The 13,354-nt window shown below is 37.3% G+C and overlaps 1 protein-coding gene across 8 annotated transcripts in view; it reads right to left on the reverse strand.

Annotated features, from left to right (window-relative positions):
• Sox5 (SRY-box transcription factor 5) overlaps positions 1 to 13,354 on the reverse strand; it is a 960,532-nt gene that overhangs the window by 814,726 nt on the left and 132,452 nt on the right. For all 8 annotated transcript variants that reach the window (XM_048787312.1, XM_048787308.1, XM_048787306.1 and 5 more), the window contains one exon: positions 2,082 to 2,163. The gene's annotated coding sequence lies outside the window, so the exon portion shown is untranslated. The remainder of the gene's footprint in view (positions 1 to 2,081; positions 2,164 to 13,354) is intronic.

Here is a 13,354-nt window from a genome sequence, read left to right on the forward strand (position 1 = left end):
AATAAAACAATTCTTTGAAACTGACTCTAATTTTTACTAGATCTTCTAACCAATTCTCTTAAAACCCGCACACCTGTGCCAGACTTATTTACATGTCCAACAGTCTCCCTTGCTTGAAATCATGTTTAGATCCCTGTACACAATTAGCTAAATATCCTTAGTGCTGCTTCACTAAAATACACACATTTCTCAGTAAGTGAGCATCCATTAGAGTTTTGGCAAGAAAAATCTTATAATGGACATTTCTGTAGGCATATACTTCAGGCCTTAACTGAAAGGAATAATAAAAAAATTTACCATCTGGAATAAAACAGTGACAAATATTACAAGACTCAAATTATGTTCATATGCATAAAGCCATGTTTCCAAGTCACTGTTGTAATTCCTATCTCCCACCTATGATGAACTAAGAGTTGTTTTTAAAAGGAAAATATTCACAACAATCTGATAATTCTCCTAAATATAATCCCCACTGAAGTGAACATATTTTACTCTTTTCTAGTGAGGCTATCATTATCATTATCCAGAAAATGCCTGCAGGAACTTCGTTGCAAACTGTTTATTCCTTTTCTTTTGCATGATTTAGATATGTTGTTTTATTACACATTGTTTAAATATCCCCTATGTGCAAGAGACCACACACACAGCATATTTAGATATGAATATAGGTCAAGAGCACCAAAAATGCAAATCACAGGCCAAAGGAATAATACCACCACATCACCACACTCAAGCTGTACCACTATAGTAGCTGAACCACTGGGATCCTGCATGATCTGTATCTTGAGTTCAAGCATAAATTCATTCTCTAGCCACTGGTACAATGGTATTAGTTTGGATCTCTCCACAGACATGGAGGGCTTGTATTTTATTTTATTTATTTATTTTTTTTTTAGACATGAAGCTACCCATCATATGACCTAAGTGAGAGCTCCTTTCCTGGGCGGGATTATGCCACACCCAGCCTTTGTGGCTGTTTATGGGACAGACAGCATCCTCCTTGGTGCATAAGTCTATCTGCCTGTACAGTTCCCTAAGGTGAAGTATAGTATCATGAATACAATGCAAGTTTTAAAGTCAAAAAGTTATGCACAGAATCTCTGAACTGACACTTCAAAGTCTATGCAGTCATGAAGTAACTGAGCCTCTGTGGGCCCCAGTATTATGAATTGAATCGTCCCCCTCAACAACATCCAAAATTCAGAGGTTGAAGATCTAATACCAGTACCTCAAAATGTGTCCTAATTTGGAACGAGGGTCATAGTAAATGTAATTAGTTAAAATGAGGTCATTCGTATGGACTCTAATCCAATATAACTGGTGTCCTTATAAAACAGGGAATTTGGACATAGTGGTAGACATGGTTCATTAGTCAGCTTTTTGTCACTATAACAAAATATCTGAGGCAATTCACTAATAAAGAGAAAAAGTTTATTTTGGCACATGGTTTTGGAGGTTCCAGTCCAAGATCATTCAGTCACACTGTTTTGGGCGTCTGTCAAGGGTAGAACATTGTGGCAAAAGCACACAGTGGAGCAAACTGCTCACATCATGAGTCAAGAAATAAAAAAGAAAGGACTGTCGGGGTGCCACAATCTCTTTTGGAGACATGCCCTTAGTGACTTCCCACAAGTCCCCACCTTCCAAAGATTCTATCACCTCTCAACGGTGTCCCCTGGATATCAAGCCTTTTAACACAGACTTTGGGGGAAACATTCATTCAAATCCCAGAGAGTTTCTTTTGGCTTAACAGGAACAACAACATGCCCTCTTGGTACCTAGGGATCCTGGTAGAAGCTAAAAGAAGGAGAACAGAAATCCTTGGAGATAGATCAAGGTGTGCCTCAGCAGTAGCCCACAGCTACTCACAAGGGTTAGGAAGATGGACACAACTAATGGAAATGACAGCTGAGAGGCTGGGATTTGCTCAAGGATTTAGCATTTCATAAACTCATCTAGAACCTACATGCATCATCAGATTGCTAACACAGGATTAAACAGAGGATCCAAATGAAATTTCAGTTCAGCTATAGAAGAAGAAATTAAGTTACATTTCTTAGACACATACACAAGAAACCTACCTGCCACATGCGGGGAGGCTTGTCCACGACTCCTAAGGGTCCTCCTGACGTGTATCTTTGTACCACACACTGGTTAAAAAGCCTAGAAGAGAATTAGAGCCAAGTCATTTAGAGGCAGATTAATGGTATGCAAAGATGGGCTTAAGTGTTTGACATCTTATCTGTTTGGGGAAATACCAGAGGGCTGTAATAAACCGAGCACAACAAAATATAGTCCATCGATGTCTCCAAAACCCTTTAAGAATCGTCAGATCGTCTAAACAGAATACAGAGTGATTAGCAGAAGCAATAAATAAATAAATAAAGTAAATTAGATTGTTTGGTTTAATTTTTTAAATAAAATACACAGAAGAACTTATCGAAGTGGCAAAGCATAACAGGGAATTATAAAGTTCCTACCCAAGATACAGAACATTTAAAGCATCGAATTTATTTCTGATGAGAGAAGGAAAAAAAAAAAAAATCAAGGAAGGGAACAGATTATGACTGGGACGGTTTTTTCAAGAAAAACTTCTTTGATAAGATGACATTTGAGCAGAGACCCGAATGAAATGAATGACCAAGCAAGGGACACCCTTTGCAGGCAAAGGAAAAAGCAAGTACAATAGACCTATGCTGAGAGCTTGTTAAGTATGACTAGAAAAAGCAAGACATATCTGGCTACACCATGTTTCGGGACAGGAGTGAGGCTGAAAGGATGTAGATCATCATCTACAATGGTGAATCTTGTCTTTTATTTTCATTTTTTTTCAGTTTTTGTTTCATAGATTATGCAGCTCAGTTATTTAGTACACACAGATTTTCAGGATAGCTACTTTTTGGTGGTATAACTCTTAGGTGCTATATCCTCTGTCCCTAGCACTTAATTTGCTTTCAAGATGACTCTTAATATAGCAACTCTTGATTTTTCTTTATAATCTTTTTATATACCTTCTTTTCCATTCTTTCACTTTCAAACCTACCCACATTACTACATTGAACAGAGTTTTGTATAAGCAACATAGTTGAGACCTGTTTTGTAATACACTCTCACAATGTCTTTTAATTGTTACATATGGACCATTTACATTTAATATGTTTATTAATATATTAGGGCTGAAGTCTGCAATTTTATGCTTTTGTTTTCTCTGTCCCCTCCCCATTTTCTATTTCTGCTTTCTTTTTCTTACTTTTAACATTTTTTATAACTCAATTTCGGCTTACTTGTAGTATTTTTTAGTATCTCTTTGTATCATCTTTTCAGTGGTTACTGTAAGTATGTGATATTCCATATGCACAATTTATAGTCTGCTACTGTGATTATTTTACAAATATAAGTGAAGTATGTGAATCAAGGTATCATGCCCTATTGAGTATTTCTGAAAATTGGTGAGATTGATCAATGAGGAGTTTAAATATCACAAAAAACACAGCTATGTGAAATACTATCTTGGGTTTCCCCCATGTAGAAATACACACGTATCCACACCCCCTAAAAAAAAAAATGAAAGTGAGAAGTGATTTGGGATTAAGTCAATGGGAAAAAAAATTCTGACTTTGATTTGAAACACCAAGGCTAATGTTAGTTTGACTTATACTATTCTGTAACAGACAACTCTTAATGTCTAGGATAATGTTTTTCTAATTCATTAAAGTGAATAGAAATTGAAAAGTCTTTGAAGTCCTAGACAAAATTTTCCATTAATTTTATTTATCGTGGCATGGACCATCAACAATTCACAGCCTGTTAAAATTGCAAGTAGGTTTAACAATTACCTAAGCTAGTGTTCATCTTTCACAGAAAATAAATTTCAGAGAGATGAGGGTAACTTTCACAAGGTCACAGGTGAATCAGTGACAAAGCTGAGCTAGAACCAATGTCTGATGACACTGAACTGCATCACAAAAGATAAAAATATTAACTTTTTATCTAAAGTATGTCAACAGTCTGCTTGGAATTCAGTTATGCTTCATTTCCTTAAGGAAGGCAAAATAAGAACATGGCAGATGGAATATCATCACTCATCTACATTGGAATTTAACCAGGACACTGGGGTTTAAACTTACCCGCTTGCCAAAAGTAGCAATAGATAACAAATAAATGGCCCGATCGATACTGCAGACTCTAGCCTGCAAGAGGTTTCCACATGAAATTTTAAGTTAGTGTGTCTTCTGTGTATCAGTGAGTTTTCTCCTCACTCTACCCAGGTTACCACAGAGTTGTAAATTTGATGGACACAGGCATTTATCCATATTATGCAGTTTAACTCACTTTAAATGTTAAAAAATACTTGAGTGTGTACAAAAGAGATTGTCCTCAATTCCCAAAATATTTTCTATATTCCCTGATTCATTTTACAAAGGATCAGACCTCTAGAGTATAGCTCAAGTGACAGACTTTCCCTTTTAGTCATGAAATCTATGATCCAAACTGGAGGAAAAATTCTTGCTCATCTCCCATTTATATTCACAGTCAGATACTATAATTAAATAATAGAGTTTCATTTACTTGGGCTCGAATCCATTAATTTTTTTTCTTATTTTCACTCATCTCTTTTCTCTGAAACATATCCCAGTATTATTATTATCCTTGAGCACACAAATACATGGATCTGTGAATCTATAATGAGATCTTCCTATTTTTTTATAATAGAGTTTGACTTGATTAAATGTCTAAATTGCTTTCACTTAAATGCTGTCTAAATACAAACAAATACCTAGATACTACTGGGAAAAAGAAATCAGTATTTAATAGTTGACCTCCTAGCCAAGTGCATGCATTGTGTTTACTCCAGGGAAAAACTTGGTTCAGAAGCTAACTTGGGTTCCTTAACTCATTGCCAGCAGAGGGCTGAAGGCGTTAATGCTCTGTACCCAAGTGAGAGAGTTCAAGTGCCCTTGTGTTTCAGCCCTACATTCCCTCAGATGATAAAGCACTGATTTGCATCATGTACAGAGAAAGTCACGTGTCTTCCCTCACCCAGTGGTGCCACATGTGCTGAGGGGCAGGAAAAAAGGGGCATAAATGCTAACCACTCCAAATAGGGAAGTCCCTGAATCTGAAAGAAAAACAAAGCTAGCAGCCACTGTGTCCAACTCTTGAAAAAGACAGAACTCCAGAACTCCCACACTCCTCGGCCTTTTTTTTTTTTCTTTCTTCATTTTTTTTTTTAAGATTTTTAAGAGAAGGGAGAAACTTTGTGGAATTTGTATTCACACATCCAATTCTGTGCTGCCAACACAAGCCCATGAAACTCCCTTATCTTTTTCAGAACTTCTATTCCAGATCCCCAGCACAGGTAGGCAGAGACCTCACAGGCATTTCTATAGCCAATGCTCCAGTGCTCACTGTGTTTCTGTTTGCCTCCAGGAGGCAGGGTAGGAAGGGGAAAGAGTGTAAAAGCCCCAAAGTGACAGCTAAAACCACACAGCTAATGAAAGCTTTAACATTTTTCACTAGTTTGCTGTGTAAATCCCCCTGCTAATTTAGAGAGCTTCTGTGGTCTTTAACATTAAAAAGTAAAAGAGATGTGCCTCTCTGCTGGTATCCATGGAGTATAAGTAAAGTCTGACTTTACCAGTTAGAAGAAATCCATAGATGAGAAGATCACATTCCTCTATAGACTATAACAGTTAACAGGACCACAGCCCAGTACTCTACCTTTCATTGTTAATAGGCCACACTTTAATGTAAGAAGACTTGTTCCCCTTTCTAGCCACAGTACCACCACAGATGAAATGGAAATTAGAAGATAATTGGCACCTAGTTTGACAAAGATAGCACATATTTTTTTAATATTTATTTTTTAGTTGTAACTGGACACAATATCTTTGTTGTATTTATTTTATTTTTGTGTGGTGCTGAGGATCGAACCCAGGGCCTCGCATGTGCTAGACAAGCGATCTACTGCTGAGCCACAATCCCAGACCCACATATTTTTAAAAATATTTTTAGTTGTAGGTGGACACAATACCTTTATTATGTTTATTTAGTTTTATGTGGTGCTAGGGGTCAAACCCAGGGCCTCACATGCTAGACAAGCGCTCTACAACTGAGCTACAACCCCAGACCCAACAGCATATATTTTAATGCTTTTTATAACACGAAGACATTATTTCTGATTAGAAACAAAAATCCTGAGAATACACCAAATTCTATGTTCTACGAACAAAAAGTAATCCTAAATTAACCCCTCAGCTGACATACTAAAGACTGAATGAATGATGACATTAGGATCAACACATCAATCTGTGGTTTGAGCTGGTAAACTTGGCTTTATTTACAATGTCTTAATCCAAACATTACAAAGCAACAGCATTCAAGCCCCATCTATGGATAAAACAAAATTCCTGGCCCTAATATAAGTGTCAAAGACATGCTCAGCCCATCTTCAGGTATTAAGTCAAATTAAATACATATATTGTTGAGCAATATCTGCAACATACTTTGTTAGATGATGTGTAGAAAACAAAGTCATTAAAACTTACTAATAAAGAGGCTGTGATCTAACTACTTCAAAGTTAGAAAAGTCATTAGGAGGCGAAGATATAAAATGAGGAATGCATTCCAGAATGTTACAAATAGGGTGTTACAACAAAACATAGGTTTGTGTATTGATATATAAAAAATTAAATAGCACCTAAAATATGATAATGTCAAAAATTACAGAGAACTCATCTTGGACATCTGAAATTCCTGGGTCACATGGAGAGAAAACTGGAAGACTTGGTATTGCCATGAGACAGTGGGTGGTCTCTCCTGGGCACTGAGAGGCTAGGAAGAACCTGAAGAACAGGGCTTGCAGGCAGGCCCAAGCAAGAGCAGGGCAGGCCCCAGATGCCTGGCAGAAGCTAGAGATAACAGGATTCACACACTTTCATCTCAGGAGCTCTAAGAACAAGGTTTGTGGAACCATAGCTCAGTTGGTGCTGGCTTATTCTTCCCAGGGTGCTCAAATGTCTTTTTACTGAGCAATTATGGACTATCCCAGGAACATACCCATGGATCTCTCTACCTTATATCCAGTCACTTCTCAAAGAATGGAGGGCGATTTCAATGACCAATCCACTTTTTCTCTGCAAATAAACAAAACAGCATCTGAAATGGCTTTGTGAGTACGATATCCTTGAATCCACGAGGAGATATGGAAATATTTAGATGCAAAGACCTGGGTAAGGAAACATGGTGACTCAAACACAGCCTTAGGAAAGTAATTCCAGTCACTAACCAACATGCACTCATCTCAGACCACGGTTCATTCCTGATTTTTAGAAAAGGTGAGATTTTGAAAAGGAAATGGAGGCATTGATGCTATGAAGGAATTTGCTACTGGAAAGACAACCACAAGTCTGCACAACAGAAGTTGTTTTTATTTTAAGCATTTGTACTCAAATTCACTTTAATATAAATACTAAAATATTGCAAAGTGGATACAAGCATACACTCTGAAGTTGCTACCAGCATAAACTCTGAACTTCAGTTTTCCCAACTTTTCAGCTGGATTGAATCTTCCTATCTGAATGAACTTGGGTATGATACTTAATCTCTAAGCCTAGGTTTTGTCTGCAAATTAGAAATAACATGGACTTTTAGACTTCATGGTACAGGTGGAGTGGGCCCTTGTCTCTTCTAACTGCATTTTAGAGATCACTGCTCAGGTCTGAGCACTCAGGTGGCCAATTCTGGGAATCTACATGGCCACATGCCCTGTGCCCCCCCTCACCCAGCCATTGCTGGAACATATTCTCTCTCCCCGCCTCTCTCTGAGGTTTCTGTGGACCACTCAAACCTAAAACTTTCCACTTGCAGAGGGATTCTTCCTGAATAAAGCTGAGGGAAAGGAAAGCAAAGAGATGGGACACAGGGAGAGATGGACTTCTGGGGAGTTTCTGTGAACTTAAATACTTTTCTAGTATTACAATGATATTTCACAGCTTGCTTTAACTATTTTGAGATTGCTTTTGTCTAACCTACTACATGGAGTTTCTGTATGTGAGAAGAATTGAGATAATGACTGTAAAGGATATGTTACTGTGTTGGGCATATAGAGATTGCTTGACAAATGTGAGCTATTTTCATGTCTGGAATGAGAGACTCCTTATACTTCCCCTTTCAAGATGATGACATGTAAAATAGATAATTTCCATGGAACTCCTTAGGATATCAGAGGTCTCTACCTTGAAGAAGGTCATAATCAATAATAGAAGATGCTAATAACAGCTCAAAGACATAAAATAGAAAAATGCTCAAAAGGCAACAGACTATTTGACTGACAAATGAATAGAAAATAATACTTAGAGGTCTTCAGAGAAAAGAGAGAAGACCTTGATGCTGAACTATTCATGTAAAGGCTCAGAGATAGTGTTTGAGTAGGGTTTTAAGGAATAGAAAACATCTGGGAAGTTGGAAAGAAAGACAAACAATATTTCAGTCATGGGTCCAGAAGAACATGAGCATTGGAAAAAGAGCCCAGGGCACCCTATAACAGATGACAGGAAGAAGCTAGGACACCTAGAACAAAAGGCTCAGTAGAGACATGCCTTAGGGGAAATTTCAATAACATTTCACAAAGTTGGATTTTGCTGTGCTCTTCCAGAGGTATAAAGGGGTGATACTAGGTTACTTGTGTAATTCACACTCAGTAAAATTATTAAAAAAATAATAATGATGAGAGGAATGGTTTCAAAGATTTTTGTAATAAAATCACATAATCTTGGATGCTTACTTATTTTATTGGTTTTTTTTCCCTATTTCTTACTCCAATTGCAATTGATCATTATTTACTCACATACTGTAGCCAAGCAAATGAACATACACACACAGAGGAGTGCAAAGCCATGGTATAACAGACACTGTGGTTTTCTCTATATAGTTTGAGGTACTGACTCTAGACTCTGGGGTAGAATCTGCTAAGGTTAAGGCAGCCATGGTAATCCCATCCTCCAGGCCTGCAACTGGTCCCTGAACTCAAGATCATTCTCTCAAAAATAAGAATGGGATATGATACAATGTGCGCCAATGAAACAGGAGCAAGATTTGCTTCTGGGAAAACGTTGCCTGTTAAAAGAGCCACTAGAAGAGTTGGTCTTTTTCTCATAGTCTGTGGTTGTCAATCCTGGAACTGCAAATGCCATCTGTATCCAACTTTATATAATGCTGACACGAGTAGGAGGACAATGCTCAGGGAAGTGCAGAGATAAAGAGCTAACACTGGAGAAAGGCAGCCCGTAACCTACCCCTCTCTAATGTCTATGTGAGACAGTATCTTGCTTTACTGTTAAATCTAGTTGGACTCTTATTTTCAAAACACCCCTTATTTTTTTTCTTAAATTTCCCTAATGAGTCAGTATACCTGTCATTTGCAATAATATACCTAATTTCATCATGGTTCTCTGATTAGTCTTAGTTTCCAGAAGATGCCAAAAAGTGAGCATCAGGACAGGTTAACAGGTGAGATGAAAGATCTATGCATATCTGAAAGCACTAGTCTACATGATCAACTTGAGATAATTAAATGCCATTCTCTGAAAAGACGGAATAGTTGTCAGAATCACTCAGCTCAGAAAGCCCAGGCATTCTTGTCAAATTAGAGCTGCCAAAATTATAGCACCATCAAGGTTCTCATGAAAGGAAACATTGGACCCCACAACTTCAACATGCCTTCCCTCCCCGACCACAACAGCCAAGAGTAGGGGTATTTCACTTCCTGGTCACACTTTTTTTTTTCCTTACTGTACTGGGGATTGAACCCAGTATATTATACATGATAGGCAAGCATTCTACCCCTGAGTTACATCCCCACCCCTTTTTTTTATTGAGACAGTACCAGTATGAAACTGAGATGAGAGTGAGGCTTACCCAGGCTAGCCTCAAATTTGCAATCTTCCTGCTTCAGCCTCCCAAAGTAGCTGGGATTACATGTCTGTGCCACCACACCAGGCCTTTCTGGTCACATTAGTGAAAAGAGTGCCTTATAGATTAAGACCAGCCTCCGAAGGGATTTGTGGACAAGCAAATGTTACAGATAATAAAATTTTCTATACTTCATCACTAAATATCACTCTTACAGAATGCAAGGAACCATTTAACTCTGATTTGGGCCATATTCACTTTGTAAAATGAGGATAATTGTGCTGGTGTTTACTCCTTTTTTTTTCAAAAATAATTTGTAAATATTTAACAATAGAATATATACATGTGTATAAAAGTAATATAATATCATTGATAACTGCTGAGGGAATCACTGTAGCACATAAACATTGTAAATCATCAAGCTGAGGCAATATGTACCAAACTGAAATATCAGAAACAACAAACCAATGTCACACTAAAAATTACAAGGTGAACTCTATGGACAAGATGCTACAGAGATAGTGACTTGCAGAAGATATGATCACCAGTAGTCCAAAGAAAGTCAAAGATAAATGTAGGTTATGAAAAAGCAGCTTTGCCATAGTATTAAGTGAAAGAAATACTAAGACCTGAAATATTTTAAGTGTATACGTTATGGTAGATAGAGGATGACAGCTTTCCATGCTTTAAGTGTGGTTCTCTGAAAGGATTAGGAAAACTGTGGACAGTCTTTCTTCACATATACCAGGACAATTTGAAATGCATTGGTTTTGAAAAGGAGTTTGACAGTCCAAAATTAATACTTGAGCCCTGGGGTTAAAAACTTTAATTATATAAAATATCTCTAGTTAGGACTGTAAATAGTGAGCAAGCTAGTACCAATGAACATACCTACTGCACAAAACACACAGGGATTCATGGAGAAATGTATGGGGCAGGTTATGCACAAGATGAGATTTTCAAAAAACATCTTGATGTACCCAATAAAAATGAAGCTATCAAAGACAAGTACAGTTGTAACAAAGTATGCAGGAACCAACTTGAGGAGTTTTCCCTTGGCAAGCGATGAGATAATTTGAGCTTCAAAGGATAAGAATTGCATCAAATATGCCTAAATTCACAAATTCACAATGATATTTAATGACTATTAAGTTACCTTCTGAGTATGCCTAGAAACTGATCCATTATCTTGAGAATGGAGTAAATAAGAAGGTATAATCAAATATTTAGTTTGCCTTTTCTATATGAACGGTGCAACTTGGTACCCAAATAGTAGTTGGAAATATGTTTGCATAAAATTACTATAGTTAATCAGTGAAAAACAAGATGATATGAGCAAGCTATATCCACATTACTATCCCAAAGGCCTAATGGGTCTGAGCATTGAACATCAGTGGTTGTTAACATCAAAAAGAAATGATAACCAAACATGATGTTTCTCCTGATGAAAAATCACAGCACCTCTTAAACTTCTGCAGAGGGATCAGCCCTGTCTGATCAAGTCTCTGGAGCCAGTTGCCCTCTTCAGAAAATACAAAGAATAGAGGAACATATTAAACTGTACCATAACCATGCAATCAACAAAACCCACAATGAGGGAAATTCTCACAAACTACCCAGATTCTTCCACATACAAATATGGTAAGCAAAAGAAAGAAATAGAGGGAGATATACACACCTAAAGCTACTTCAAGAACTTTAAAGAACTTTTAATAGGCAAAATTAATTATAGTGTCTACAGATAGATGCATAATTACATGATAAAACATGAAATGCAAGGAACTGATTTCTTTGAAAGTTCAGATGATTACTTCCAGAGAAATAGTTGTGGCTATGAATAGGATGGAATAGATGGAGGAGATTCTGAAATTGTTTGCAAATTCTTTTGACCTAAGTGGTGGTTACAAGATAGTTCCTTAAAAAAAAAAATTTTTTTTAAAGGTATTGGACACAATGCCTTTATTTTATTTATTTTTATGTGGTACTGAAGATCAAACCCAAGGCCTCACACATGCTAGGTAAGCACTCCATCACTGCCTTATAGCCCCAGGCCCACAAGACAGTTCATCTTAATGATAAATTAAGATTTATCATCTTAATGATAAATCATTGGTTTGGGAGTTTGTTTGGTTTTGTTTTTTGTTTGAGTCCTTAGTGCTTTAATTTTAATTTGCAATATAAAGGAAAATTAAAAATGAAACACTATAAAATAGAATGATATGCTATGCACCTGTGCATCAGTAATCCATTTGTTATTATCAATTAAAAATAGTTTCTTGATTGTAAATTCTAACAGAAGCCAAACAAGTGATATCCCTTGTCAGTAGTTTCCATATATTAGGAATAAAGCTCTCACACTATTTAAATGGAAAGAATTTTCACTTCCTTGCTCATTTTTCTTGGCTTGCCTGGTACCACTTCTGGTAGGTTTTACACTCTTTCTTGAGGACACAGTTCTAATGCTGTCCTATCTAGAGGAAAAATATTCCCATGTTTCAGGTCAAACACACTCCTGCGGTCTTTCAGTGTGCTACCCAACACATGTACATAAGACATATTCTTGTATTACTATTGCTAAACCCCTATGAGCTGTAAATATTCTGGTTTGTTTAAAAAGATAATGGAACAATCACTGTATTAAAAGTGTGCTCCTTTTATTTACAGAACCAACAGGAATGAGTAGAAGATATGCTCATTCTAATGTTTCCTTTTTTCACAAATCAACAGTTTTCCAACCTGGGAAACTTTTGGCTGTATTTAATGTCATCAATCCTCATCCAACCTGGACAAAGGATATTTTTCTGCAATGACTGTCATTATTGCAGGTTGGTCAGAGCTGCAATTTAAAAGCTCACCATAATCCCATCTGTAAAGGTTGACTGCACAGTGACCTTCGTCAAGGTAAAACCCATTCCATAAAACCCGAGAACCAGCAAGGTCTGTGGAAGTCTAGACGAATGGGCGCATCAATGATGGGGGTGAGATGCTCACTGTTCTTAAGGAAAGCCATTCATCACACTCCTTGCTATAGCTTCACCCACACATCATGAGTGGTGTCTCACATTTCAAAGGCATTCTTTTTTTTTTTTTTCTGAGTCTTTTTTTTTTAATTTTTTATTGTTGGTTGTTCAAAACATTACAAATTTCTTGACATATCATATTCCACACTTTGATTCAAGTGGGTTATGAACTCCCACCTTCACCCCATACAGATTGCAGAATCACATCAGTTACACATCCATTGATTTACATATTGCCACACTACTGTCTGTTGTGCTCCGCTGCCTTTCCCATCCTCCCCCCTCCCCCCTCCCCTCCTCTCCTCTCTCTCTACCCCCTCCACTGTATAACCCTGAGGGTCTCCTTCCATTACCATGCAATTTCCCTTCTCTCTCCCTTTCCCTCCCACCTCTCATCCCTGTTAAATGTTAATCTTCTTCTC

This window comes from Marmota marmota, unplaced genomic scaffold (genome assembly GCF_001458135.2).
Source record: "Marmota marmota marmota unplaced genomic scaffold, marMar, whole genome shotgun sequence".
NCBI lineage: Eukaryota > Metazoa > Chordata > Mammalia > Rodentia > Sciuridae > Marmota > Marmota marmota.